Source organism: Trichosurus vulpecula, chromosome 7, assembly GCF_011100635.1.
Source record: "Trichosurus vulpecula isolate mTriVul1 chromosome 7, mTriVul1.pri, whole genome shotgun sequence".
NCBI classification, from domain to species: domain Eukaryota; kingdom Metazoa; phylum Chordata; class Mammalia; order Diprotodontia; family Phalangeridae; genus Trichosurus; species Trichosurus vulpecula.
In genome coordinates, this window is record NC_050579.1 from 254,289,385 (window position 1) to 254,302,115 (window position 12,731).

Sequence of the window (12,731 nt, forward strand, 5' to 3'; positions counted from 1 at the left end):
TCTTGAGGTAAGAGAATGTGTTTTATCTAGATTTTTTAAGTCTCCTAGAATTTAACACAGTGCTATGGTGCTTTAAAAGTACTTATTGAATGAACTAAAATGTTTCCCATCACCCATAAATTTTAACTTGAGTTTCACTTCATTCCCATAGTTCGCAAAAGATATTTTTTATTGCATACATGCTTATAAACTTTCATTTTTTCATCGGCCTTCCTGTATTCATTCAGAATCTCTGTAAAGTCCGTATATTGACCTTTAGCTTATTCTAAATATGGTTGGGAGAAGAGAATATAACCTTCTGATTGACCCCTTTATAAATGGTTTTTCCACTGTGGTTTGTACGTAGGCATGTGTTTTAAAGATAGAAAAATATTTGGAATATACATAGCCATTATATCTCCTTAGGTTCTTGTCCTTTCTTTGTGTTCATGGACCTCTTCCACGGTTTTGACAAACCTATAATTTTTGTGTCCCAAGCCATTAATATCTTATTGTTCCTATTCTGACCATTGCCTACTATCCTCTCCATTCCTGCTCCCCAGCACTCCTTTCTGAACTTCTCATTTAATTAGGTTTCTCCCCATTGCCAGGCCTCCTTTGCCTCCTGTTCTTCCCATGGGTCCTTTGTTTGCTTCCACTTATTTTTGCTTTACTACTTACTCTTTATTTCCTTATCACTACAAGAGCATAGAACTCAAATGATCCCAAGAGATTTGATTTAGTCCCCTGACTTACTTTTAAAAATGATAATGTTATGATCTTTAGTGATAATATCAAGTAAATTTACACTTACAATTTTTTAAAGTTTTATTGACAGCTTTTACATTTCTGTCACTCTCATTTACAAGTGTTTCATTCCCTTACCTTTTCCCAGAAAGTCTATTTACAATTCACTTTAAAAAAAAAAAGACCTTCAAATATAGATCTCTATATAACAGCTCAGTTACCTACCATTTTTGTAGGTGAGCATCTAAACACTATGTAGAACATTAGGGTTACTCTCTTCTTGGAGATCAAAAGGTCAAACCACACAACCTCATTGTTCTGTTATTACCCACAATCTTAAAAAATGTTCTTTCCTATGACTAATCAAAATATTCTGCTCTCATCTAAACCCTTTTCCTCTTTTCTTTTTTTTTACTTTGGTAGATATTAAGAATGACTGATTTATCATCTCCTTCATAAAAATTCTTTATATGTTTAAGACCATAATCAGTTACCCCATCGTCTGCTCTTTCCAAAGCTAAACAGTCCAAATTAACTTTTCTTCATTACTTTAGTTACTTTTGTCAATTATTCCTAAAACCTCTGTAGTTTCTTTAAGTCCTAAAGTTGGCTAATTATCCCCTTATCTTATTATTACTTTGTTTTAATTAGTATACATATGCATTTTTGGTATTGTTGGTATTTTGTTTTAATCTTTTTTGTCTTCCTGAGAATCAATGATATTTCCTTGGTTTGTTTATTTTAGGTGGTGATAATCAGACTGAGGAACACTTAACTCCAAAGCAGGAAATTTCTACAGAAAAAGAACTATGTGAGGAAGTCTCTGGAAATCTTAATGGCAATATTCCACAGGTTTCAGAGTGTAATAAACACCTTAAGGGCCGATTAAGAAAAAAGAAGGAAAATCTGCTGGGCCAGAGACAACATAAAGATAATGAATGGGGGAAAAATTTCACTTGGAGCTCAGGCTTTATTAGGAATCAAAGCACCTACTCTATAGAAAAACCCTATGGGTGTGATACATGTGAGAAAGCCTTCAGTCAGAGCTCACATCTTCTTAATCATCAGAGAATTCATTCTGGAGAGAAACCCTATGAATGTCAGGAGTGTGGGAAAGCCTTCAATTATAGCTCACACCTTATTCTACATCGGAGAATCCACACTGGGGAGAAGCCTTATGAGTGTGTTGAGTGTGGGAAATCCTTTAGTCAAAGTTCAAGCCTTATTCAGCATCAGAGAATCCACACTGGGGAGAAACCCTATCCGTGTAATCAGTGTAGTAAAAGTTTCAGTCGAAGCTCAAACCGCATTTTACATCAGAGAATACACACAGGAGAGAAACCTTATGAATGTGATAAGTGTGGGAAAGCCTTCAGACAGAAATCTGCCCTTGTTCTACATCAGAGAATCCATACAGGAGAGAAACCTTATGAATGTGAAGAATGTGGGAAAGCCTTCAGTCAGAGTACAAACCTTATTAAACATCAGAGAAGCCACAGTGGAGAAAAAATCCTTTCAGCATCTTGAGTGTGGGAAAACCTTTAGTCAGAACTCAGGTCTTTGTTATTAATAGAAAAAAAAAACACTGGAGAAAAATTCCTTCATGTAATCACTATAGTTTAAAGTGTTGTCACCCATAGATTTCCTATTTGAACAGCATAGAAGCCCCTCCAAATAGAAGCTCCATTAATATAACAAATAAAAAGAAAAATGTTTTAAAAAAAAAACCAAACATTGAAACCTTGTCTAGCAATCTTAGTAATGGTTTGCAAGTCAGTCAATAAACATTGAAGATCTACTTTGTGGGGATTTCAATATAAATACATAAGCAAGATTCCCTGCTTTCAAAGTGCATACATTCTACTTAGAGGATACAACATGTTTACAGCAAGTACCTCCCTAGCCTTTTTCTTGAAATCTTGTTTTTAATCATTCACATGGGATCACATTCCACTTCCAAATCTGCTTTCCTATTCTTTTGCAAATAATAAAATTGATAGCTAGGGCGCTCTGTTGTCAGAGTTCCCTCTTTGAACCCGCACAGTTAGTAACAGTGAGTGTGAAAGTCTCTATAACATTTACACAACATATATGAAATCTCTTTTGATTATTCTTAAATGCATCTTATATTCTAAAGACCAAATAGCCTCCTCATATAACTATTCCATTATGTTTTGATACCATATATTGAACATAGGATTCCAAATTTTTCAAAAGAAAGTAGAAGAGTTCTACAGAGTAGAGTGAAACAGTTTTCCAGTAGTTTGAAGATGTTTAAGGTTTTATAGAGCATGCATATGCTACAGATCAAACACCATTTATATTAAACCAGCTCCTAAATGTCTCATTACTGTTTAAAAGTGAATTTTGTAATTAATATCATAATTCACTTGTTTTTGTATTTGATGGGTACTTGCACATTTACATAAACTTTTGTAATTAATGCATTTATTTCATACACTTAGTGATATCTAGGTGTACATTTTTTAAATAGCTGGCCTTGAAATCAGAAGGGTCTGGGTTCAAGTATTCCTCTGACGGTCTGGCTGTTTGTCCTTGGGCAAGTCATTTGACTTCTTAGTACACATCCCCCACACACACACACACACCTCTCTATGCAACTCTCTAAGACAATATATTATTGAGAAAAATGTTGATCTATTTTCACCTGGAGCTCTCTTTCTTCACTGATAAAATCACGATTCTGGTCAGATAAACAAGTAAAAGGATTTTCTGGTTATTGAAAAGGTGCTGTATTTAGGCAGTGTTTGAGCTTTCGTGTATTCATTGTATTTGTGTGCAGTATCAGTATCACCCAGGGCATTCTTTTACTAGTGGGAATGACATTCTGAGGACTATATGGGGGGGAAAAATGACCACCATAGCATATGGGCAGAGAGAGAGTGGAAAAGACCAAGAGGAAAAGATTTTAATCGGGGAGGAGGGGAGACAATTTCAAATAGTAACTGACTTTTTTTTAAAAGCAGTCGTGTTTTAAGGACTACTATAGGAATACTAATATGCTTGTCAATTTTTTATAGACTCATGGCAATATTTCCCCTCAGAAGTGTCTTTTGAATTTGTCCTTTCTGTTCTCACTGCTACCACTCATAATTTTTTTGCTATCACTTTTGTAACACTGCTAGTCTCCTTGCCTCCCTTATATTGCCTGCCTCATCCCAATGTATCTGCATAAGATTAATCTTCCTTTTTTGCAGCTTTGTTCACAAAAATAAATGCAAACTCCTTAACTTGACTTTCAAGACCCCTATGCTCAACTTTCTAACCTTTATCCTTTACTTTAGCCTTCACTATTGCTCCCACCAAACAGTAATTTATGCCATTTCCCAAACACTCTGTACTTTTCTTACCTCCACAATTTTTCTAATATCATTCCCTCAGCTTTTAACACTCTTCCCCTCCAGTCTCTGCCCATACTACCCATCTTTCAAGGCCCAGATCAAATGCTGCCTCTTTTATGAAGCCCTGCCTGATAGTTGTGGTTATAATTATTCTCTCTCTCTCTCTCTCTCTCTCTCTCTCTCTCAATTCTTAGGGTTTTGAACATAAACCTCTCTTATAGCACTTACTCTTCCTTGTATTCTATATGTACATGTTTTATAAATTAGATTATAAATCCCTCGAAGAAAGAGACTGTCTTTGTATCCCTTGCACAGCCAAACACATCGTAGGTACAAAATACTTACTGAATGAATGAGACATAAGGTTCTTAATGATGAATTAACTCTTTGAGTAGGCATTTCATTAGAGATTGTACAAACACCATGGATACCTGAAGCTTAGGGTTTGCATTAAATGGGAAAAACTGAATCATGGTCTTAATAGTCATACAGGTAGCAAATAGCAAAGTCTGGATTAGAACCCAGGTCCCACAAACTCCAAGTTTACCATTTTTTTCCACTGCACCATACTACTTCCCGAAGGAAGATGTAGAAGGCTTCATTTTAATGAATTGTTGCTACTTCATTCTTGCAGAGCAAGAGCATATGGCATAACCAATTCCTCATCAGTTATCTAAGAGTTAACACTAACGTGAACATATAAGACATACCAAGAAAACACAAAGACATACAATAAGGGAAGTTAGCTGTTGAACCTAGCATTCTTTTGTTTCTCTGTACTGACAGAGTTATGGTTCACATTTTAAAAGAAATGCCAGCAATGGCCCATTGCTTCTCACCACTTATTTACGTTGGATAAATACGATTTTAGACATGCCAGCATACTTCGTGAACTTCAGAGAATTATAGAGTCATTGTTGGAAAGAACCTCAGAGATTATTTAGTTCATATAGCTTCTGCCTCAACAAGAGTACCCCACAACTCTTTTCCCAACAGTCATCAAAAAATCTTCTCTACTTTTGTACATTTCTGAAGTTCTACCTTAGTTTGAGCTCAAGTTTGACTCTTTGAAGCTCATTGATTCTAGTTTTGCCCTTTGGGTCCAAACAAAATGAGATTAATCCACTTCCTGCCTAACAACTCTTCAAATATCTTCCCTTCTCTAGGCTAAACATGCCAGTTTCTTCAAACAGCCCTCATATAATCAAAATACCTAACTTTTAGTATGGTTTCTCATCCTGTAACTTCCTAAGTACCATCCTTTTAATATACTCTAGCTCAGCAGTTCTCAAACTTTTTGGTCTCAGGATCCTCTTACATTCAAAGAGCTTTTATTTATGTGGGTTATATCTAGAAATTAAAATGCCTTTTTATCGTGATTATAGTTTAAACTCCATAGACCCCATGAAAGAGTCTCAGTGACCCTCAGGAGTCCTTGGACCATCCTTTGAGAATCATTGCTCTTGCTTATCAATGTCCTTTCTGAAATGTGTGATCTGGCCATTGCAATAGAATTTTAATATTCTTTTCTCTGGATGCTCTGCTTTTGTAAGCACTGTTATGCTTCTCCTATGTGGGTCCCCAGAGAGCTACCCCAAGTTTAAGGCACTTCGTGGTTAGCATCCACTAAAAATCTTGGATGCTGAGTGCATAGTGTTTTGTTTACAAGAGAATAAATCAGTTCAAATTTTAACAAGATAACAAAACAACTGACAAGAAAAAATTGCCCCATTGATGAGTATGCCTTGTCTCACATGTTATCAGTGGGGGAGAGGACACATGCAAGGAATGCGCATGATCAGGGATCACATACTTAGGGACTACATAAGGTCAGGGATACATGTGAAAAAGTACACACATAGGGAACATACAGGAATATAGGAAATGTGGCTACTACATGTTGAAACCCCTGACCACTTACATTTCCCATGATGCAGAGCATTATCTTCTCTTGATGCCACAACACTATCTACTATTTTGCTTGGTGTCCACTCTGAAGTGCTGCTCCTTGCTGGTCTTAAGCTGTGTTATCCTTTGTAACTTTCACCTATTGTTCCTGTTTTTGTTCTTTGGTACAAAACCAAACAAATCCTTACTTTCCAGAAAACTGTCTTTCAAATACTTCAAGACAGCTGTCATGTGCCAGGACTGTTCTTTTATACAGGTTAAGCACCCCCATTTCTTTCAACTGATCCTTATATGACATGGACTCACCATCCTCTGCCTTCCTTTCTAGCTTATTAATGTTTTTTTCTAAATTAAGTCCAAGGACCTGAACACAGTGCTTCATTTAAAAAAAATTTTCAGTTTCATTCTCTCCCTCCCACTTCTTCCCTACCCACTGAGAATGCAGGAAATACTTTACCCATTATACATGAAGTCATATAAAACATTTCCACATTAGCCGTGCTGCAAAAGAAAATTGTATGTTACCATCTACATTCAGACTCCAAAGTTCTTTCTCTGGATGTAGATAGCATTTTCCATCATGAGTCTTTTGGAATTGTCTTAGATTCTTGCATTGCTGAGAAGAGCTAAGTCTATCAATGTCATTGTACAATGTGGCTTTTATTGTGTGCAGTGTTCTTTCACTCAGCATCAGTTCGTATAAGTCCAAGTTTTTCTGAAGTCCACCTGCTCGTCATTGTTTATAGCATAATAGTATTCCATTATATTCATATACCACAACTTGTTCAGCCATTTCTCAGCTGATGGACATCCCCTTAATTTCCAATTCTTTGCCACCACAAAAGAGCTGCTATAAATATTTTTGTACACGTGGGTCCTTTTCCCATTTTTATGATCTCTTTGGGATACAGCCCTAGAAGTAGTATTGCTGGGTCAAAAGGTCTTCAAAATTTTATAGCCCTTTGGGCATAGTTTCAAATTGCTCTCCAGAATGGTTGGATCAGTTTACAACTCTACCAACAATTCATTAGCATTCCACTTTTCCCACATCTTCTTCAACATTTATCATTTTTAAGTTTTGTCATGTTAGACAATCTGATAAGTGTGTATATCTCTTGTTTTTATACTACCTTCATTTCCAAGTATAGAGAACCATGCCTTGTAGCAAAGAATAAAAATTAAGGAAAAAAGCATTGCCTGGCACATAGTAGGCACTTAATAAATGTAGATTGATTGGAGTCAGGAATAATTCAGTTCAAATCTATCCTCAGATGGCTATTAGCTGGGTGATTCTGGGCAAGGTTACTTAATCTCTTTTTGCTTGAGTTTCAACTGTATAATAGGGATAATATAATCTACGATTCAGGATTGTTTGCGGATCAAATGAGATATTTGTAAAGTCCTTAGTATAGGGGCTGCCATATAGTGGGTGCTTAATAAATGCTTATTTCCTCCTTCTTTGTTTCCTTCCTTCCTCCCCCCCACTACCTTCTATTTGGTTAATTCCAGTTTTCAAAGAATTTTTTCCCTCTTGGGTAAGGTATCTTTTGTTCTAAACTATTTTTTCATATCTTTCTTCCATTGCTTTCATTTATTTCCCCATGGTTTCCTCTACTGCTCTCATTTGGTTTTTAAAATAATTTTTAGCTCTTTTAAAAAAATCTTGCTTTATTTCTTCTAAGAATTCAGATTGGACTTATGTCTAAGCTGTATTTTTCTTTGCTTGTAGATATGTTAAAATCATTCTCTTGTTCTGGGTTTGTATCTTAAGCTTCCCTGTCATTGTTATAGTTCATTCTTTCCAGGCTACTTATTGACCTTGGACTTTAGGTTTGAGTCATGCTCTACACACTTCTGAGGAAAATGTGTGAGCTAAGTTTTTGTCCTCCTGGGTCTTTCTGCTGCTTTCTTTGAGCATGGAGTGATGTGTTATTCCAGGACTTTAGGGGCAATTTAGATCAGGGATTTGAAAGCTTTCAGTGTTCCCAAAGTAGTGCAATATGGGCAAAATCTACTAACTGGCTTCCTGATCTGAACACTGCAAGCTCCTGATTCATACTTGGGTCTAAGCAACATGCCTGTGATCTTGTCCTTTGTTGGAAGTTCTAATAGGCCACTGTCGGACTTAGCCATTATCGGCCAGCCCTGATTTTCAGATTTTAGAAGCTTCCTCTTTCTGCCTCCTCTGTTTTCCAGATACATCTCTTCTAATGACTTGTTTCTCTAATGAAGTCACTTGCTTTCCCACTAATAAAGTCTCATCTGCCATCTGTCAGATTATTATGGCTTAACGGACAGTGATAGTTTCCTCTTTTTCTTGATCGAGCCTTTATGCAATAATTGTTTCCTATTTTCACTAGTCATAACTGCTGCCTCATCATACAGTAAAAACAAAGCCAGATTTTTACATATAATATTTTAAAATATGTTTTATGGCTTTTGTTTTTACATCACAATAGTTTCTATAGAAGAAAAAAAATCTCCCTTACTAGTTGAAAGAAAAGACTTTCACAATAGGCAATTAAATCATTGGTAACTTTGGAGAGAGCATTCCAGTAAGTGAAGAGTTTGGAAGCTGTATTACAGAGAGAATGAGACAGTGGAATTGACAATGAAGGCATCAAGTATAGATGCTTTTTAAAGAAGTTTGGCTGAAAAAGGGAGGAGAGATATGGGACAGTAGTGGGGATCTGGTGAAGGTTTTTTAAGGATGTGAAAATTTGGGTGTGTAGGTATCAGGGAATGAACAGAGGGAAAGAATGAAGATTAAAGAAGGGGTGGGAAATAGTGGAGGCATTCTAGATCAAGGGTACATGTATATAAAGTGGTTGTCCTCAGAGAAGAGAAAGATCAGCTCTTCATTAGAACCTGGAATAAAGGAGGAAATGATGGAAGATGGTGTCAAGGGGTTGTCAGATGAGAATGAAGGTAGAAAAAGGAGTTTTCAAAGAATGGCCTCAATTTTTTTCCAGTCTACCTTAGCTGAAAAGAGTATTGTGGGACTCTTGAAGAGAGAAGAGAAAGTTTGGAATAGCATTTTTTGTTTTATTATATCATTTTATTTTCCCCATTTACTTGTTAAAACAATTTTTAATCTTTTTTATAGTTTTGAGTTACAAATTCTATCCCTGCCTCCTCTTCCCCCTCCCTGAGACAGTAAGCAATCTGACATAGTTTATACATGTTCAGTCATGTAAAACATTGCCATATTAGTAATTTTGTACAAGAAGACTTGAATAAAAAAAGAGTTAAAGGAAAGAAAGAGAAAGAAAGGGGAGAAAGAGAGAGAGAGGAAAGAGAAAATAGCATGCTTCAGTTTGTATTCAGATACCATCAATTCTTTCTCTGGAGGCGGATAGCATACTTCATCATGAGTCCTTTAGAATTGTCTTAGATCATCTTGTTGCTGAGAATAGCTGGTTGTTCACAGTTCTTTATCGTACAATATTGCTGTTACTGTATACAATGTTCTGGTTCTGCTCACTTCACTTTGCATCAGTTTGTGTAAGTCCAGGTTTTTCAGAAATCATCCTGCTTGTCATTTCTTATAGCACAATAATATGGAATAGCTATTGTTGAAAGTGGGATAGAACATCAGTTAGGGAAGGGTAAGAACATTCTGATATTATATAGTGAGTTTGTTTTTGAAAGACATCACATAAAGACATGATTCACCTGTGTTAGGTGTGGACCTAACAGCAGTATCCTGTTAGGTCAAATTTGATTTTAGATGAAATGAAGCACTCAATGTTCTCATTGAACACTTAACAAAAGAAGGTTAACTTTACCAGCAAGTATACGCACGTAGGTTCTGTAGACATGGCTCTCTTTGACTCCATATGGAAACACATCCTGTCAGCAGGACAGGGTATGGTGATTCATGTTATCTTTGGCCATCCACCAAATCAGAAGGGTTCTGACTCCATGTGAGTGGAAGTTATGCCTTTAGGTGATTAGGAAACTGTCATGTGAGGTAGGAGCCAAGCCTGGGGCAGCTTTGTCTCCTTTTATGAAAAACTTTAACAGCAAGAACTCTGGTCCTATCACCTCCATGGTGGAAAGGTCCTAAGAATCTTCTAGATGACCTTCCAACATTGAAAAGCTTTCAGAACTGGACAACTCTCTTGCCATAGGCAATACTAAAGGGAAAAGAAAAAGAAGAAAAAACTACAGGTATCTCTTATTCCTCCTCCCTGCCACAAAGAGTAACTATAAAGAAAAAGAACAAAGAAAAAATATGGGAGGAGAAGAAAGGCCAGGAAACCTAGAATTATTTGCCCCCTCTTCAGAAAGATCAAGTGTCATATTTCAACAATCTGGTCCATGTGGTAGTTGATACTGATATTTTAATGTTCACAATGGGTCTCCAATTACAGTGTGGTGGTGATGAGTCAAAGAGCCAAAGCAATACAAGGAATACCTGGGAAGATGACACCTCCAATACAATCACAGACTCTCCTGATGTAAAATGGTGACAACGAGCAGAAAAAGCATGAGGAATATCAGAGCCATAATGGTCCCCCAAAGGGAAGGAAAGATTTGTCCAAACCATCTCAGAAGAAAGAAAACCTGCCAACTGAGGAAGATCTAAGCTATTTCTTTCATGGGGAAAGACAGCAAAAGTATATTGAAATCCTTCTGAGTTGAAAGCAAACTGTTTCTAAATAGTCTCAGCTATAGGAATAGAGAAAAAAAATTGGCAAAGTTGATAAGTCTAAACCACTCACCCTGAGCCTGGGATGCCTGGTTTACAATGTTGAAGAAGTCAAGAATAGTCATAATGATGGGCACAACAGCTTTGTTCAGTTCCTGCTAAGCTTCCCTAGTTTTCATTATAAAATTCCAGATGTCATCTGCCTTCTTTACAAGTAACATAGAGTTGTTGTGATATGATGAAGTACTCTAGTTTCCTTCATCTCCATCACTAGAAAAGAAATACCTTTTTTGCATCAGCTGAAACGCAGTAAATCTACTCCAACCCTCCATTTTAACTGTGTGTATATTTCATTCTTAAATGTTTTTCTAGTACACAATATATTGTTGGATTGTGATTTTTAATTCATTCTGCTATCAGTTTCCATTTTATGGGTGCGTTCATTCCTTAGCCTTTCTACTCATCAGAGGTCTTATTAGCCCCCCGCTAAAACTGAAATCTAAGAAACTAAGCCAAAGTGGGCATATCTGGGAGGCTCTTTGCCTATTGCTTCTGAAGATTACTGTGCCTACTATAAGTAATCTGTAATGAATCTTTAAGCCTACCAAGTAACAACAGATTTTAAATTTAGAGATTTTAGTTTCCCCTTAGATGTCAATAAGCAATCACATTTGTTAGTTTAGGAATCCTTAATGGAGCTATTCAAGTTCTGATAACATAATGACACTAACCTAGCCCCAAGCTGTGATTAGTGAAATTTTGCTGTTTGAAGAAAAGTCTCTTGGATGTTAATCTGCTTCTGTTTTAGGTTTTGATATCAGGTATAAGTGTCTGACCTCTCACAAGACCACTAGTCCACTATTAGAGGGAAATGCCATGTGCTCCTGCAGACTGAGGACCGCTACAGGTGGATGTCTGTCTCTGGGAAGGTTGAGGGAATGACCTTGCAAAGGTGAGGGTAGGATCCTCTTGACTTTGTTGTCCCATCTTGGTATACTAGATATTTTCCCACCTGAGGAATATCTGAGCCTGGCTGTGATATTCTGTGGCTCATGATGAGCCTTTCTGTGTGACTGGCTATTTGACTATGACATACTTGAAATCAAGTAGAACTAAGGAACAGCACTGATACTGCTGTGTCTCTCCCTTTTCTCTTACATAGGAAATTCCATTGATAAGGGCAAGTGTATAATGATGCTTCATTTTTTTCATTGTAAGAATAAACATGCGATAAACCCTATTGGTAACTTTTGACTGAATAATATATGCTAGTATGATACTACTATAATGAGAAATCATTTTAAACTGGCATTTGAATTACAATTAACAGACACAATGAGGTCTTACAATTGATAGGGTATTTAGTTTATAGGAGATCAATACTACAACATCCTTTCATTATGTTAATATGATTATAATATCCTCCTAAAGGAGGAATAAATTGTCATCACATTTAGATAAAGATGAATGAAGATGAATGTAAAATTTTTTTAAATTAATGGAGCACACAGTTTTGAGGAGCAATGAAATGTGTGTGCAAGAAGCTACCAATATCCTATTTGAACAGATATTTCTTACCTGTAGTTAGTTGTCCATACCCTATATCACCTATATCCATTCTGTTAAAGCAGATGTTTCTTAATTATGAAAATGTCATAACTCCTATGCATTTCTGTATACTGATAGTAAAAGTATCTTGTCATAATAGTAGCTAATCTGAATAGATTATTTCCTTTCCTTTTGTTGCTTTACTATATAAAAGAAGTCCTATAGAAAAATCTGAGTTTGTGATAAGAGATGCTATCTCTCTCTCTCTATGCAAGTATCTTTTGACTTAGCAACTGTGACTCAGAATTTAATTTCAGGTACCTAAGACCTGTGAGCCCATTCTGTGAGCCCAAATGAAGCTGTGCACCAAAATATCATCGTAGAGACTTCAAAAGGACTTATACTTTTGGTTGCCCTGGGTTGTTTGTTTTCAAAGAGAAGCAGCCTAGAGCTTCTATCAAGCTTTAGACTAGGGAAAATGCCTTCAAGAACTATAGAAGACCAATTTGTTCTGGCACTTTAGCCAAATCTGA

The 12,731-nt window shown here is 36.4% G+C and overlaps 1 pseudogene across 1 annotated transcript in view; it reads left to right on the plus strand.

Annotated features, from left to right (window-relative positions):
• Nucleotides 1-12,731, plus strand: part of LOC118856762 — a 91,172-nt pseudogene that overhangs the window by 10,357 nt on the left and 68,084 nt on the right. Inside the window, exon 4 of the transcript XR_005010883.1 lies at nt 1,472-2,253. The product of XR_005010883.1 is annotated as a zinc finger protein 2-like (transcript). The remainder of the gene's footprint in view (nt 1-1,471; nt 2,254-12,731) is intronic.